The 16,552-nt window shown below is 41.1% G+C and overlaps 1 pseudogene; it reads right to left on the reverse strand.

Annotated features, from left to right (window-relative positions):
- Positions 1 to 4,719: 4,719 nt before the first annotated feature.
- On the reverse strand, positions 4,720 to 9,689 carry LOC119804426 (annotated as a pseudogene).
- Between the last annotated feature and the right edge of the window lie 6,863 nt (positions 9,690 to 16,552).

Genomic DNA, 16,552 nt, shown 5'->3' on the forward strand with positions numbered 1-16,552 from the left:
AGCCGACAGCTAACATCAAATTAAATGGAGAGAAACTCCAGTTCATCCCATTAAATTCAGGAACAAGACAAGGCTGTCCACTCTCTCCTTATCTCTTCAATATAGTGCTTGAAGTTCTAGCAATAGCAATAAGACAACATAAGGGGATCAAGGGGATTTGAATTGGAAAGGAAGAAGTTAAACTTTCGTTATTTGCAGATGATATGATAGTGTACTTAAGCGACCCCCAAAACTCCACCGAAGAACTCCTACAGCTGATATACTCCTTCAGTAACGTGGCAGGATACAAGATCAACTCCAAAAAATCAGTTGCCCTCCTATACACAAAGGATAAGGAAGCAGAGAGGGAAATCAGAGAAGTATCACCTTTCATGATAGCCACAAATAGCATAAAATATCTTGGGGTAACTCTAACCAAGGAAGTGAAAGATCTATTTGACAAGAACTTTAAGTCTTTGAAGAAAGAAACTGACGAGGATACCAGAAAATGGAAGGATCTCCCATACTCTTGGACTGGGAGAATCAACATAGTAAAAATGGCAATTCTACCAAAAGCAATGTATAGATTCAATGCAATCCCCATCAAAATCCCAACAAAATTCTTCAGAGACCTTGAGAGAACAATAATAAAATTTATATGGAAAAACAAAAAACCCAGAATAGCCAAACCAATCCTATACAATAAAGGTACTTCTGGAGGCATTACCATCCCTGACTTCAAACTCTATTACAGAGCTACAGTAATGAAAACAGCTTGGTATTGGCACAAAAACAGAGATGTTGACCAATGGAATTGAATAGAAGACCTGGATATTAACCTGCAAACCTATGAACATTCGATTTTTGAAAAAGGAACTAAAAGTATACAAGGGAAGAAAGAAAGCATCTTCAACAAATGGCAGTGGCATAACTGGATGTCAACCTGTAGAAGAATGAAAATAGATCCATATCTATCACCATGCACAAAACTCAAGTTCAAATGGATTCAAGACCTCAATATTATTCTGACTACACTGAACCTGATAGAAGAGAAAGTGGGAAGTAGTCTACAACATATGGGCACAGGAGACCACTTCTTACGTATAACCCCTGTAGCACAGACAATAAGGGCAACATTGAATAAATGGGACCTCCTGAAACCGAGAAGCTTCTGTGTCGCAAAGGACACTGTCATTAAGACAAAAAGGCAACCTACTGATTGGGAGAAAATCTTTACCAACCCCGCAACAGACAAAGGTCTGGTTTCTAAAATATATGAAGAACTCAAGAAACTAGACTTTAAAATGCTAATTAACCCAATTAAAAAATGGGGTACTGAACTGAACAGAGAATTCTCAACAGAAGTTCAAATGGCCAAAAGACACTTAAGGTCATGCTCAACCTCCTTAGTGATTAGGGAAATGCAAATCAAAACAACTTTGAGATACCATCTTACACCTGTCAGAATGGCTAAAATCAAAACACCAATGATAGCCTTTGCTGGAGAGGTTGTGGAATAAGCGGAACACTCATCCATTGCTCGTGAGAATGCAAACTTGTGCAACCACTTTGTAAATCAGTGTGGCAGTTTTTCAGGAAATTTGGGATCAACCTACCCCAGGATCCAGCAATATCACTCTTGGGAATACACCTCCGAGATGCTCTATCATACTACAAAAGGATATGTTCAACTATGTTCATAGCAGCATTATTTGTAATATCCAGAACCTGGAAACAACCTAGATGCCCCTCAATGGAAGAGTGGATAAAGAAAGTGTGAAATATGTACACAGAGTATTACTCAGCGGTAAAAAACAATGACATCTTGAATTTTGCAAGCAATTGGATGGGAATAGAAAACACTATTCTGTGTGAGGTAACCTAGACCCAAAAATATGAATATGGTATGTGTTCACTCATAAGTGGTTTCTAGCCATAAATAAAGAACATTGAGCCTATAATTCCTAATTATAGAGAAGCTAAATAAGGAGGTGAACCCAAAGAAAAACATAGTTATCCTCTTGGATATTGGAATGAGACAAGATTGCCAGGCAAAAAATGGAAACTTGGGGGTGGGGTGGGGTAAGGGGAGTTGGGGAGAAAAAAGTAAGAAGGGGAGGATGGGGAGACCTTGGGGAAATGGGACGATTGGGATGGAAGAAGGGTGGATATGAGAGCAGGGAAATATATCTTAATTAAGGGAGCCATTTTTTGGGTTGGCAAGAGACTTGACTCTAGAGTTGTTCCCAGGTGTCCATGGAGATGTCCCCAGCTAGTTCCTTGGGCAGATAAGGAGAGGTAGCCTGAAATGGCCCTATTCTCTAGCCATACTGATGAATATCATGCATATCACCATAGAACCTTCATCTGGCGACGGATGAAGCTAGAGACAGAGACCCACATTGGAGCACTGGACTGAGCTCCCAAGATCCAAATGAAGAGCAGAAGGAGGGAGAACATGAACAAGGAAGTCAGGACCACGAAGGGTGTGCCCACCCACTGAGAAGGTGGGGCTGATCTAATGGGAGCTCACCAAAGCCAACTGGACTGGGACTGATGAGGAGCATATGATCAAACCAGACTCTCTGAATGTGGTGGACAATGAGGGCTGACTGAGATGCCAAGGACAATGGCACTGGATTTTGATCCTACTCCATGTACTGGCTTTGTGGGAACCTAGTCTGTTTGGATTCTCACCTTTGTAGACCTGGATGGAGTGGGGAAGACCTTGGACTTCCCACAGGGCAGGGAACCCTGACTGCTCTTTGGTCTGGAGAGGGAGGGGGATGGGGGAGGGGAAGGGAAGGGAAATTGGAGGAGGGGTGGAAATTTTTAATTAAAAATAAATAAATAAGTTAAAAAAAGAATATGAGAAGTCATTGGAGAGCATTCGCCCCAGAGGTTCTGCTACAGAGGCGGGGATCTGGAGGGGTAGAAAGACAGGTATGAATCAGCCTTCAGCATCATTGTTGTCTTGGAAGGCAAATAAAGGTCCTTGGATTAATAGGGAGTGCCTGCTGGCATTGGAGACTGGGACAAATCAATGAGTGGAGGAAGGGTAGTTAGAATGGGAAGTTCTGTAGGATCCACTGAAGATAGAAGCAGCACACAGTAAAGTCTGCCACAGGTATTCTGCAGAAGAGCTGGGAATGTGACTAGGAATTGGATCTAGGAGAGCAAAAGGAGGAGAGAAGATCTGCAGGCAGCCTACCTGATTTTCTCACAGGAATGCCTTCTGGGCTAACAGGAGTGCCTGTTATAGTTAGGGACTGAAAGTTGGGGGAAAACATGTGGGATTCATAGGAGATGTAGTCAAAGAGTGAGAAATGCTGAAACCAGTTCTCTATTGCAAAGCCAGGGATGAGGTTGAGGGATTGCATTTGGAGGAGAGTAGAGAGTGGTGAAAATCTAGGGTTGACTTGCCTGTTTCCCTGGCCTATTTAAATGTTGTGTTCACAGGGATGCTGTCCATTAACTTTTAATTTAGTTTCAGACAAGTTCTTAGGGCAAGAGCAGAAGACAGACATATCATTTGCCAAAATATCACAGGGATGGCCTCTAACTGGGTTGCTGTTAAAGTCCTTTCTTTCCTCTGAAACATCTCAAGCAAGGTCTCTCTCCATAGTCTTGCTTGCTTTTAGTACTGTCTTCCAGGGTTCCCACTAGAATAGCTAATTAAGCCCTGCTTACAGCTTTCAACCTTATTTCTGTTCCAAAATCATGAAATCTTCCACATTCCTCTAAAAAGGCAGCATGCTCAGGCTTGTCACAACAATATCCCACTCCTGGTACTGACTGCTATATAATTTACTTTTCTATTGCTATGACAAAACACCATAACTAAAGTACATTATAGAATAAGTGGTTTATTTGCATTTAAAGTTCCAGAGGATTAGTCCATGATGGCAGACTGAAGACATGGCAGCAGGAAAAGAAAGCTGACAGCTTACATCTTGAATTACAAGAACAAGAGGAAAGAGTTGTTTTGTGGCAAGACTTGTCCTGGGAAATACAGCATACATGTATACTCTCTCTCAATAGGGAGTCAATGACAGACAAAAGTATGGATACCACTAAAGTCCAATTTGGTGAACCAATGGGTTTTATTGAGGTAATTTACAAGAGCAGAAATGATGCCACCATGGGTGACAACTCACAAAGGGCACATTTCAGAGCTGTCAGGCAAGCTAAACATATTGGAGAGTGTCTTTTCCAGGTGATTCCAGTCTAAACCTCTTCTAGGCAGCTCAGTTGTTTCTTTATTTTTCCAGGAAGTAGATCTGGTTTCGGATTCTTCTTTGCAGCTTACCTTGTCTAAGAGTAACTCACAACAGCTCTTCTTGTTAACTCTTAGGAAAAAAAGAACCTAGTAAATCTTGTTAGTTTCAGAGCCTTTCTGGGATTATTTTGAGTTGTTTGCCTTCTGGCTTAAGAAGATTCCCTGCAGAGTGGAATATTTCAATCTTGTTGAAAATGAACACACAAGAGTGAGCTAGAAATGATGAGCTTTAAGGCTCCAAAGCCTAACCCAGTTACACAATTCTTCTGACAAGACCACATGGCCTAAGTCTCTCCAAACAGCATCGCCAGATGAGGACCAAGCATTCAAATGCCTGAGACTTCGAAGGCCATCTCATTCAAGCCACCACACTGTTCTAACTTAATGGGTGTAGAGTCCTCGTCACAGATCTCTTTGACATTTTCCCTACACCCAAATAAGTTGTTTTCTTTGGGGTATGCAACAGTGCTCAAACACTTGTACCACAAATTTACTTCCATGATTTCCTCTACTTGTTGGATTCATCTTTAAGCCTCTACCACATTAAGAGATAGATGCACCATTCTCTCTGGTTCACCTCCATCCTGAATCTTGATGACTTCTCTGACTGTTTTGTGCCTCAAAAAGTAGAATCCCAAGAACCACCAGAACCAAGCCAGCCACAGCCATCCTGATGAGATTCTCTACTGTATGATCTTGTGAGTGTGAATCTGGGAATTTGGACAAATAGGACAATAAAATCAGTACAGTTCCTAATTGAAAAGCAAATGAAATAAACACCTATAGCAATAAGAGAAAATAATGTACAGAACTCAATAGCTTTTACTGTATATTTATTATTTAGTCAATATAAGGCCATGAAAATACTTATGTTCTAGTTATTAAATTAATTTAATAACTCATTGAGATTTACATGATTATATCCAACTTTTTTCAACAATGTAAAATATTTTATACATTATTAATACACTATATATACACTATATTTATTAATAATATGAGGTATAGACTGAGAACATAGTTCAGTCATGAAAGTGATTATTGCACAGTCATGAAAAGTAGACTACTTGTGGTTCAAGGTTTAAGTAGAGAGAGCAGTTGGCAAAGAATATTTAAGTAGAGTGAACAGTTGGCAAAGAGGTTAATCAAAACTAAGGACATATTTTGAAATCCTAATGAAATCCACTAGTTTGTATATATTTAAAAGGGAGTTAAAACAGAAGCATCCTGTATGGGTTGACAATGTTGCTTCCAGAAAGTATTGGTTAGTAAGTGAAAATATTATTGCCAGGTACAGAATACTTCCTTATGTGTTATTCATCAGGGACACCCAAGAAGTACTCAAAACAATACAAGAGTTATTTGCTCTTAGTTGTCTATTATAACTAGATTGTATTTGCCTCTTGCTAAAGATACCACTAATTTGTGTGGCAGTACAAATAGAATGCAACCTCAAACTGACTATGAAGTTCTCTCCCTTAGATACTTCCATAAAGTATTATGCAGGCTTCAGGGTAAGAAACAACATGAATGGTCTATTTTATCTAGTTCTGAACCCTGCATGTTATAATAGTCATCTTTGGTAAAACTGCTTACTGGTATTGACATAGGCCTGATCCATGAGAAGGATTCTATGTATTGTGCTGTAAACATGGACAAAGGCCCATGGCTAGGGAGAACATAAGCCCTAGGTGTGGGGAACTCACTCTTGTTTTGCTAAATGGTCATACTGTCAAACTACATTCTAAGTGTATATATTCATATGCACATCTTTGTGCTACTCTCAACTCTGGTAAGAAACACATCTTTCTTCAGTGGGTAGTGATAAATGTAGAGACGCCTAGCTGTTCAAAGTGTCTATCTTAACTATGAGTGCTCAGCTCTGGATTAGACATTCATATCAACTCCTCACAGCTAACTCTCAGGGAGCATGATGGAAGAGGGGATGGAAGGAATATAAGAACCAGAAGACATGGAAGATGGCTATGAAATGTTGATTCTGGTATTGCATGAACTGTTGGATATATCAACTCCAAGAAACTGTAGTTCCATAACTAAGACCTGTAAAAACTTAATCTAGTTAAAAATCTAGCCTATATGGGGAAGGGACCCTCAAAGCTTCATCCCTATCTGAGGATCTGTGAGCATTGTGAGCATCTGTAGCTGCTGGGGTGAGAGAGTCAATCTCCTTTGTAAATGTGAACACTGATAGGTTGACCAAACCCTAGTGGATGACCCACACAATACACATATAGGAGATTAATAATAAGTTTTTAAAGAGGAACTGAAATTAAAAGGATGATGAGATGGAGAAACAAGGGAGAGTTGGAGGGAGGTAGTAGTAGAAGAAGAATATGATTAAAATACATTTTATAAATGCATGAAAATTTCAGGATTAAACAAGACTTATACGAGATCAAGCCAGTCAAAACTCTGGCACCAATGGGTAGACCATATCTAAGTCTCTTGCCTTACTACTGATGATTTATTGACAGTTGGTAGGTGATAGGGGAGGGAGAACATTCTCCTTTGAATGTATGGCCAGTAGTAGACTTTTCCATGCTTTCATGGACCCACACCTATGCACATATGGGCATCACTAACTGAACTAGGAGACTATAAAAGAGATGTCAAATTAGGAGAGGGGTATATGAGGAGAGTTGGAAGGGCAAAGTATGTGAGTAAATATGATCACATTTCACCTTTTACACATATGAAAATAGAAAAATAAATAAAAATGATCAGATATTATTTAAAAACAACCCTGCAAAACAAAGAATGTCTGCAAAAACAGAAAACAAAAATTGGCCCATGTGATTCCAGGACTAGGGAAGGAAAGACAGTCTGATCCCTGACAGTTACTGGCTAACTAATCTTGTCTACTCAGCATGTTCCACATATGGGTGAGTTCCTGTCTTTAAAACGCAGGTGTATTTTTCTGTCTTTTTTATATAACTCCACACTAGACATGCCTCCTCTGCCTATAGTTCTCACTCATTTACACTTACAAAACTCATGTATTTCAGCCTTTCATCTTTTCTGGGACCTCACCCTTCAAACTTGTGGTGACCACTCAGGCTCCCCAGCATGGTCTTTGTAGAATATGAGTCTCTTATAAGACCAAGGATCCTCACCTGTGTTTAGGATATCCAAAGGCCATTTGTAAATGGCGACATGGAGAACACAGTATATATGTAGCTTGTATACTGACAAATGTAGGAGCTGCTTACAGGGACCAATGTGACATCAGCCTGAGAGAGTTAAGCCTGGGATCCAGGTCAGGTCAGGATGGGATGTAGTGCTTCCCTTCATCGGATACAACAAATCTATTATAGTGAGTGTCACCATGACATTGGAGGGTCATAGTCTCTCTAAGTACCTAGACATGGTCCTGCTGGATCAAAACAGAAGAGTTTCTAGATGGTCTCAGAGAAAACATGGGGCAGGTATTAATGGCATAGCTCATGCCAAACACCTTACACTCTCACCCATGTTTTCTTGCAGGTCTTGCTGTTTCTCTACATCAGGACCCCTAAGCATCCCTCAACTGTTTCTCAGCTATATTGTACTCCTCTAGAACAGAGATCATGCAAAGAATTTATGGGCTTCAAATAAATGTCAAAGATAAGATTGCTTTACCTACAAGGAGGAGTTTCAGGGTCTCACTGGGCATTGACCACATCTGGGGCATTCTCTCATAATAGCCATAGCATCTGAAGGCCCATCTGTGTTTGGAAGTCACTGGCCCCACAGGAAACAAGGCCATAAAATGTCCATTGGGTTGTTTCTGGGAATCCTGAGTCCAGGACACATTCTATTCTCCTTCCTTGGTAAGGATGTATCTTCCATATCCCTGATGTGAGCTACACTGGAGGGTGACATTCCCTCCTGAGGTCACCAGGGAGCTTGGCAGGGCTGAGATGTTGGGTTTGCTGTAGAATCCTAAAAGAGAAGACAAGCAAGTTGACTGGGAAATGCCTTCAACATTATCTAAAGACTGGGCTGTGAGATTTCCTGAGAGCAAATTCCCTTACTTAGGGCATAACCTGAATTTGTGACCCTTGAGAGTGCTCTTACCTGTGACCACAAGCTCTAGGATGTCACTGCATTCTGACAAGCCAGAAGGGCTGAAATAGCAGCAGTAGTATAGTCCTGCATTATATTCTGTGATAAATGGAATGGAAAAGTTGGCTTTGTTCCCAGGCTCCAGTGAGGTCTGTATCTTCAAGTGTTTTAAATGTTCCTTTTTATATAGATTGTACTTCTGGACTTCCTCGGTTCCAAAACAGAAGATATCAACAGACAGTCCCTTGGTGACCACAGAGTCTGGTTCAGCCCAGATGGTGGGTTTGTGCAATTTTTCTGTAAGAAAATGAAATGCTGTATCTCAGGGTATTCCTTTCCTATATTCTACCTCTAAGCTTCACTATCCTTGAAGCATTCCCCAAATCAACCCACATTTGTTTTTGTCATCCGATTCCCACGTGGAAACAGCATTTGACAAGTGGGGAGAATGACTCACCTGCCACCACCATGCTCCTGGGTTCCAGACTCAGCCCTGAAAGAGATTTCTCTGTGAGATTTTCTCCCTGAAGTTTGAGGAAATCCTCTCCTCTTCAAAGCCACTCAAGACCACTGGGTCTCCTGATAAGTCAGACATTGGTTATAGCCTGAAGTCCCTCCCAGATGTGGGTGATCCCTCCATTCTTCAAATCTCACCAAGATGAAAGAACACTGTAAAAGTGAAGATCATGATGTCTCCTTCCAGGAGTCCCAGATGTGCAGACGAATGAAACTGCAGTGACTGTCAGGACAGAACAACACAGAAGGTGACCACTAAGTCACTGTGCTCTCAATAGTGGGCTGTCACATCAAGAAGAGGAAGAAGAGGAAGTCTTTTTTTTTTTGTTTTTCAAGACAGGGTTTCTCTGCAGCTTTTTTAGAGCCTGTCCTGGACCTAGCTCTTGTAGACCAGGCTGGCCTCGAACTCACAGAGATCTGCCTGCCTCTGCCTCCCGAGTGCTGGGATTAAAGGCGTGCGCCACCACCGCCCGGCAAGAGGAAGTCTTATGCAACAGGTTCACTGGTGGAATGCTTACCTAACAGGAGGAAAGCCCTGAATTGCATATACAGCATTGGAAATAAAAATAAGAGGAAGTGTCCTCCTTAAGAGTGAGTATGCTATTTTCACAAGACTATGGCTAAGTGGGGTATAATGTCTATTGATGGCACTAGAGAGAGTAACAGGGCCTTAACTAGCTCCAGTTCTCTTCCTCTCTAATTCCAGAAAATAGTTTCAAATATACCTCATCTCTTCCTCAGAAATAACTCCCAGGTAATTGTGACTGAGGACTAAGAGCCTCCACATGGGGTTTTCTCTCCATCCTGTCCATATCTACAATATCATGAAACCTTTACTCTCCTCATTCATATTTCTAACTCTGAAGATGTGTTTGGGGAATGTGCAAACTAATATTTCTGGGTGAGTTCGAAGCAAGATACCAAACACCTATATTTGTGGCTCACAAGAAGCTGATTTTAAGATTATTATAGGATTTTTACATGCTAGATTGTGTTATCTCTCCCAAATGCCTTGTAAATGTAACAATTGCTCTTCTGCTATCCATATAATCAATCACTTTCCCCTTCACAATCATTATATGAGCGTCAGTACCAGACATGAGATTCCTTGCTGATACCTACAAGTTCTTTTTTTGGACTCACAGATCTCACAAGGATTTAGATAGACACTGTAAATGCTGGGAAACCTTCTATAGCATTCTATAGTACAAGGAGACAGGAAAAAAGAGAAGTTAACACTTACTAAATATTTAAATGAAGTTAGTCCTTGGGCTGCTACACCATTGGAAAAGGGAGGAACCCAGACATGAACAGATATCAAAAATAACTTCAGTATGATTACACAGTAAAGAGGAACATCAATTGTTTTGAGAAGTGAAACTTATACAGCATTTAGGGGACCCATCTTACTCTTGAAAATGTACATGTTATGAAGTTTTATAGTTATGGAAATAAAAAATAAATATTAAAGTTTTATGAGTTTTTTGAGACGTTTTTAAATTATTTTTTTATTTAAAAAATTTCCATCTCCTCCCCTCTTCCTCCCCCTTCTCTCCCCTCCCCTCCCCCATACCCTCCCTCCCTCCCTTTTCAGGCCAAGGAGCCATCGGGGTTCCCTACTCTACGTTAAGACCAAGGTCCTCCTAACTCCCCCCAGGTCCAGGAAGGTGATCAACCAAGCTGAGAAGGCTCCCACAGAGCCTGTCCATGCAGAAGAGTCAAAGATCAGTGTAGAAGGAAGCGGCGGGCTGTGTCCCGCCACCCCGCTAACTTTACCCCAAATAATTACACGGAAACCGTATTCTTTTAAAACACTGCCTGGCCCATAGTTTCAGCCTCTTATTGGTTAATTCTCACATCTTCCTTTAACCCATATTTAGTAATCCGTGTAGCACCACGAGGTATGGCTTGCCAGGAGAGATCTTAACCTGCGTCCATCTCGGAGAGGAGAAGCATGGTGACTCACTATGGCGACTGCCTGAAGCATCTCCCCACTCCTGCTACCCAGCATTCTGTTCTGTCTACTCCGCCTACCTAATTTTCTGTTCTCTTAAAGGGCCAAGGCACTTTTCTTTATTAATTAACCAATGAAAGTAACATAGACAGATAACTCTCTTCCATCATTTCCCCTTTTTCTGTTTAAACAAAAAAGAAAGGCTTCAACTTTAACATAGCAAAATTACATATAACAAAACAGTTATCAAGCAAGTATTACAGTTACAATATTTAAATCTATTTTATCTTTTATCATAACTAAGGGAAGCTATAACTATCTATTTATTTTTCAACTCCATCAAAGACTCCAGAAGGATATAATATTACCTAAGTAAACAAGTCATATGCAACTTTCAAACTCTAGAAATGACAGAGACAACTCGCTGCCTGGACAGTCACCCAAAGTTCCTCTGTACCGTTGGGGCATCCATCTTCAGCCTACAGGCCCATAAGTATCCATCAGACATTTTCATGAAGCAGGAAATTCCAAAGACAGTTCAGTCACTTTCTGCTGTGTCCTGCAGAATGTCTCGCAGACTCTTTCATGAATCAGGAACCCCGAAGGACCATCTCACCTTTAGGCAAGTTCAGCAGTTCTCTCTTTGTGGGTTCTTTGTGTCCAGTTTATGCAACAGTCCAGGCAAGAGCAGTTTCTTGCCCAAATGGCTAACAAACTCCATAAGTAGCCTCTTCAATGCCCATCTTCCTCTTAAAGTAGATTGGTGCTGCCAGGAGCAGACGTGTCTCATTGTCATGAAAAACCCTAAGTTATTAAAACATTAAATGCCATATTCTGCAGTCTTTGAAAGATATGAAGAATGCCTATCTGAAATATATCTATGCACATCTAGAAAATCTAACTAACATGACTACAAGCTTGACTATTATCGATGATTATCCATTAACAACCTATATTTCCTAATTATACATTACATTTTTAAATGAACTACACAATTACAATAGCTTAATCAAGATCAGAAATACATATACATATAACAAATTGACCTTAAAATCCATACCATTGCAAATTATTCATCTCTATATCATATCCCCCTTTAAATGTAAAAGAACATTTATAAACAATATTTGGGAATGTGAGTGCAGTTATTTCTCTCCAAACTGCTTCCTGCTGAATGGGGGCGCTGTTAATCAGATCTTTTATGGTATAACCTGTCTGCTAGGTTCATCTCAGTCGGCAGTTGAGCGAAGTAATTTTTTGAGGGTGTTCACAGCAACCTTTCAGGAGGGCGTGGTCTATCATACCATATTGGGATAGAAGCAATCCACAGGGTGTCATCCTCTGTGAAAACAAAAGAAGAAACTCTTTTCCAAAGCATCATGTTCTTAGATCCAAATCCTGAAGTCATACTGTTAAGATGTCCATTCTGGTCTAGCCTGGCAGCCCATATAATGAAATGTCTCTCTGTACTTAGCTCCTTTACAGTCAAAAATTTCAAGGAAAACACAATAAAATACATCATCCAGACTCTCTGTGAATTTCCCATTTTTACGTGGCTTATTTTTACTCTATCACTTACTTTATTCTGTCTCTTTAAAGACTTTACCCCCTTTTTAAGGCATTAACTTTATTCTCTATATATTTATTTTTTCTCTCTCTCAAGCCTACCTACAGTCATCCAACATTGTGACTCATTTAAAAGTCTTTTCTGTCTGAATCTGTCCTATTGTGAATCTGTAATTTTTTTAATATCCAGGAGCACTTCTTAAAAGGTCAAGCACTTCTTAAAAACTTAAGTTGCGCCACGTAGAGGTAATACGGTACCGCCTGTTTCCAGCCAAGTCTAAACCTTAACTGAGCTGTTATCATGGTAATTACAATAGATCCTGCCTGAGATCAGCACAGTTCAGCATGGTGGAGCAGAGCCAGAGCCGCTCCTGTCTCAGTCATTTGGTGCCCCTGAGCCACACACAGTTTCAGGCACACAGCAGTCCACATTGGAGCCGCACTCAGCAGTTTAATTCTGAGACTGAGCATGCAGCACAGAAACTCTTTTCATCCAAGTTACAGCCAAATCTGACGCGCAGAGCACCGCACAGTCTGAAAACATCTCTCTCTATGGCAGCAGGAATCTGCCATGCTCTCCAGCTTGCCTAAGCCTGATTCCTCCATCTGCCCAGGTGCAGGCAGGGAGCAGTGAGCCATTGGCATGGTCTCAGAGTACTTTCTTTCCGATCCCGAGCGGGCACATAAACATCCAGTCTGATAAAAGCCATTGAAATGCTTTAAAGCCAGAGTTTGCACTGGCGGCACAGTGCAGGAAGCTGCCTTTTAAAATGACTCAGCTTTTTTTCTCTGCCGCTATTGCCAAAACAGGAAATCTCTCTACAGCGCATCCTAGCAAACAGCAAAAAGCTGTGTTAAACACTCTCTCTCCTTTATTTAAAGCTTTTTCAGGTTTTTAAGTGGATTTTAGTCACCACGTTGGAGCGCCAATCTGTAGAAAGAGCGGCGGGGCTGCCTCCCGCCACCCGGCCACTGGCTAGCTTTACACCCGAAATAATTACACGGAAACTGTATTCTTTTAAACACTGCCTGGCCCATAGTTTCAGCCTCTTATTGGTTAATTCTCACATATTCCTTTAACCCATATTTAGTAATCCGTGTAGCACCACGAGGTGTGGCTTACCAGGAGAGATCTTAACCTGCGTCCATCTCGGAGAGGAGAAGCATGGTGACTCACTATGGCAACTGCCTGAAGCATCTCCCCACTCCTGCTACCCAGCATTCTGTTCTGTCTACTCCGCCTACCTGATTTTCTGTTCTCTTAAAGGGCCAAGGCAGTTTTCTTTATTAATTAACCAATGAAAGTAACATAGACAGATAACTCTCTTCCATCAGATCAGCACCTTTGTCCTTGGCTTCTCTGTCAGTCTCCACCATCGGCCACATTCAGAGAGTCTGGTTTGGTCTCATGTTCCATCAGTCCCAATCCAACTGGAGTTGGTGATCTCCCGTTAGTTCTGTCCCACCGTCTCCATGGGTGAACCCACCCCTCACCGTCCTGACTTTCTTTCTCATGTTCTCTCTCCTTCTGCTCCTCATCAGGACCTTGGGAGCTCAGTCCGGTGCTCCAATGTGGGGCTCAGTCATTTTCTTCATCTATCGCCAGGTGAAGGTTCTATGGTGATATGCAAGAAATTCATCAGTATGGCTATAGGAACTGGCCTTTTCAGGCTCCCTCTCCTCAGCTGCCCAAGGAACTAGCTGGGGGCGTCTCCCTGGAAACCTGGGAACACCTCTAGGGTCAAGTCTCATAACAACCCTCAGATGGCTCCCTAAATTAAGATATATGCTTCCCTGCTCCCATATCTACCCTTCCTGTATCCCAAGCATCCCATTCCTCCTACCTCCCCCCATTCTCCCCTTCATGCTTTTCTCTCCCCATCTTCCCTTGGCCGCGTTTCGCCCAACCCTCAAGTTCCCAATTTTTGCCTGGCGATCGTGTCTACTTCCAATATCCAGGAGGATTACTATATCTTTTTTTGGGAGTTCACCTTCTTATTATCTTCTCAAGGATCACAAATTTATAGGCTCAATGTCCTTTAATTATGGCTAGAAACCGATTATGAGTGAGTACATCCCATGTTCATCTTTTTGGGTCTGGGTTACCTCACTCAGAATAGTGTTTTCTATTTCCATCCATTTGCCTGCAAAATTCAAGATGTTTTTTACCGCTGAGTAGTATTCTAGCATGTATATATTCCACAGTTTCTTCATCCATTCTTCCACTGAAGGGCATCTAGTTTGTTTCCAGGATCTGGCTATTACAAATAATGCTGCTATGAACATAGTTGAGCAAATGCTTTTGTAGTATGATTGGGCATCTCTTGGGTAGATTCCCAATAGTGGAATTGCTGGGTCCTGGGGTAGGTTGATCATGAATTTCCTGAGAAACCGCCACACTGATTTCCAAAGTGGTTGCACAAGTGTGCATTCCCACCAGCAATGGATGAGTATACCCCTTACCCCACAACCTCTCCAGCAAAGGTTATTATTGGTGTTTTGGATTTTAGCCAATCTGACAGGTGTAAGATGATATCTCAAAGTTGTTTTGATTTGCATTTCCCTGATAGCTAGGGAGGTTGAGCATGACCTTAAGTGTCTTTTGGCCATTTGAACTTCTTCTGTTGAGAATTCTCTGTTCAGTTCAGTGCCCCATTTTTTAATTGGGTTAACTGGCATTTTACCGTCTAGTCTCTTGAGTTCCTTATATATTTTAGAGATCAGACCTTTGTCAGTTGCAGGGTTGGTGAAGATCTTTTCCCAGTCAGTAGGCTGCCTTTGTGTCTTAGTGACAATGTCCTTTGCTTTACAGAAGCTGCTCAACTTCAGGAGGTCCCATTTATTCAATGTTGCCCTTAAAGTCTGTGCAGCTGGGGTTATGCGTAGGAAACGGTTCCCTGTGCCCATTTGTTGTAGAGTACTTCCCACTTTCTCCTCTATCAAGCTCAATGTGTTCAAATTAATATTGAGGTCTTTAATCCATTTGGACTTGAGTTTTGTGCATGGTGATAGATATGGATCTACTTTCATTCTTCTACAGGTTGACATCCAGTTATGCCAGCACCATTTGTTGAAGATGCCCGCTTTCTTCCATTGTGTACTTTTGGCTCCTTTATCAAAAATCAGGTGTTCGTAGGTTTGTGGTTTAAGATCCGGATCTTCTATATGATTCCATTGGTCAACTTCTCTGTTTTTATGCCAATACCAAGCTGTTTTCAATACTGTAGCTCTGTAATAGAGTTTGAAGTCAGGGATGGTAATGCCTCCAGAAGTTCCTTTATTGTATAAGATTTTTTTGGCTATCCTGGGTTTCTTGTTTTTCCATATAAAGTTGATTATTGTCCTCTCAATCTCTGTGAAGAATTTTGATGGGACCTTGATGGGGATTGCATTGAATCTATAGATTGCTTTTGGTAGAATTGCCATTTTTACTATGTTGATCCTCCCAATCCATGAGCAGGGGAGATCCTTCCATTTCCTGGTATCCTCTTCAATTTCTTTCTTCAAAGACGTAAAGTTCTTATCAAATAAATCCTTCACTTCCTTGGTTAGAGTTACTCCCAGATATCTTATGCTATTTGTGGCTATTGTGAAAGGTGATACTTCTCTGATTTCCCTCTCTGTTTCCTTATCCTTTGTGTATAGGAGGGCGACTGATTTTTTGGAGTTTATCTTGTAACCTGCCACGTTACTGAAGGAGTTTATCAGCTGTAGGAGTTCTTTGGTGGAGTTTTTGGGGTCGCTTATGTACACTATCATATCATCTGCAAATAACGAAAGTTTAACTTCTTCCTTTCCAATTCGAATCCCCTTGATTCCCTTATGTTGTCTTATTGCTATTGCTAAAACTTCAAGCACTATATTGAAGAGATAAGGAGAGAGTGGACAGCCTTGTCATGTTCCTGAATTTAGTGGGATAGCCTTGAGTTTCTCTCCGTTTAATTTGATGTTAGCTGTCGGCTTGCTGTAAATAGCCTTTATTATATTTAGGAATGACCCTTGTATCCCTAATCTCTCTAGGACCTTTATCATAAAAGAGTGACGAATTTTGTCAAATGCTTTTTCAGTATCTAATGAGATGACCATATGGTTTTTTTCCTTCAGTTTATTTATATGATGGATTACATTGATAGATTTTCGTATGTTGAACCAGCCTTGCATCTCTGGGATGAAGCCTACTTGATCATAGTGGA

This window comes from Arvicola amphibius, chromosome X (genome assembly GCF_903992535.2).
Source record: "Arvicola amphibius chromosome X, mArvAmp1.2, whole genome shotgun sequence".
NCBI classification, from domain to species: domain Eukaryota; kingdom Metazoa; phylum Chordata; class Mammalia; order Rodentia; family Cricetidae; genus Arvicola; species Arvicola amphibius.